The 1,862-nt window shown below is 41.5% G+C and overlaps 1 non-coding gene across 1 annotated transcript; it reads left to right on the top strand.

The window, feature by feature from the left end:
- The first annotated feature begins 1,294 nt into the window (after positions 1–1,294).
- Positions 1,295–1,368, top strand: TRNAI-GAU (transfer RNA isoleucine (anticodon GAU)). The gene has a single exon. It is a non-coding gene; the product is annotated as a tRNA-Ile (tRNA).
- Positions 1,369–1,862: the final 494 nt, after the last annotated feature.

Below are 1,862 nucleotides of genomic sequence, written 5' to 3'. Positions count from 1 at the left end.
GTAACAGCAATTTTATGGAATCTTTTCATAATTTTTTTAGACCCTCTTTTGCAAGGCCACCAGAGACAACAAGTCTGACACATAGTCAACGGCTGGAGAGGATGATACAGGAGTATCTCCAAATGAACATTGATGCCATGACTTTGCAAATGGAGCCTTGCTCCTTTTGGGCTTCAAATCTAGAAAAATGGACAGAGCTCTCCAGTTACGCCTTGGAGATTTTGTCGTGTCCAGCTGCCAGCGTTGTCGCTGAACGTGTCTTCAGTGCTGCTGGGTGTGTGTTGACAGATAAGCGCACGCGTCTGTCCAGTGACAATGTGGACAGACTGACGTTCATCAAAATGAACAAGTCATGGATCCAAAAGGAATTTACTACCCCTGTGTCATCCTGGGGAGAGTAAATGCTTGTGGAATTGGAATGTGCTTGATGCAAATCAAAACATCATGTTTGCAACTAGGGCACAAGTGCTGCCACTGATGGGGTGTCTGTGTGGCCCAATTTTTGGAAAAAAGGGAGACTCCGCTTGGAGTAACCCTTGCTTGCTGTGTTTTTAAAAGAAGCCAAGATGAACAGAGCTGGGATCAGGAAAGACTTTGCTACCTACCCCGGAGTCATCCTGGGGACGGTTAAGTATGGCGTATTTTTGAATGTACTTGATGCAAATCTAGCTGTGAATTGTACAACTGGGGCAAAAGTGCTGCCACTGAGTGGGTGGGTGTGTGTGGGGCCCAATTTTTGGAAAAAAAGGGAGACTACGCTTGGAGTCACCTTGCGGTGTTTTACATGATTTTAGAAGGGCGTGCCATGCCTATATCTGTGTGTCCTCCTCTTTTTCCTTGTCCAGGTGATTTGTTTTCACATGAGTATATGTCATTGTCACTTTCCCATGTGTTTGTGTTGTGTTGTGAGTTGTTTGTCACCTTTTGGACACCTTTGAGGGTGTTTTCTAGGTGTTTTTATGTGTTTGTAATTGCCTGCCATTGTTTCCTATGCAGTTCGAGTTCGGTTCGTCGAACGTTCGACGATCCGAACTCGAACGGGACCTCCGTTCGGCGAGCCGACCTCGAGCCGAACCGGGACCGGTTCGCTCATCTCTACTCATAATATAAAAAAAGCTTGTCAATTCTTAAGATATAAATAATTAAGATTGGTTCCTTTGCTTTTGATGAGCTCTCTAAGAATTATTCAACTTTCAACGTATTTTACCTTTCACTATGGACAGCTTTGAGAGGTCAGTAGCTGGCTCAAAATTAGAGCAAGTTCATTAAAAGAGAGAGGAAAAGGGGATAAAGTGGCCGGTTAGCTCAATCGGTTAGAGCATGGTGCTGATAACGCCAAGGTTGCGGGTTCGACCCCCGTGCTGGCCATCCCTTTGGCTTTCTATTCACATCCAGTAACTTTTGGAAAAAGATCCATAGATTTTACCCATCCAACGTGTAAAATTAATTTACAAACTTGAACTAACTTGCTTAGAGTACGAGAGTGGCCATGTTACATCGTCGTTAACCTTAAAGTATGACAGAGTAACGAATTGAAGCAAAATAGAAATATAATCTATTTTATGGCCAGAGATTTCAGTTTCAAAGTGTTTTTTAAGAAATTTTGGGCAACTGGAATTCGATATAACTGTAAATATTGACAGCTAAGTCTATCACTAATTGTAATGCAGGCAAAAACTAATCCAAGCGAATTGAAGCAAAATAGAAATATAATCTATTTTATGGCCAGAGATTTCAGTTTCTAAGCATTTTTTAAGAAGTTTTAAGCAACTGGAATTCGATATAACTGTAAATATTGAAAGCTATTTCTATCACTAATTGTAATGCAGGCAAAAAATAATCCAAGCAATGGCGTAATTTAC

Source organism: Anomaloglossus baeobatrachus, chromosome 4 (assembly GCF_048569485.1).
Source record: "Anomaloglossus baeobatrachus isolate aAnoBae1 chromosome 4, aAnoBae1.hap1, whole genome shotgun sequence".
In the NCBI taxonomy this organism is placed as follows: Eukaryota; Metazoa; Chordata; class Amphibia; order Anura; family Aromobatidae; genus Anomaloglossus; species Anomaloglossus baeobatrachus.
This window is presented reverse-complemented; position numbering and strand designations above follow the sequence as displayed.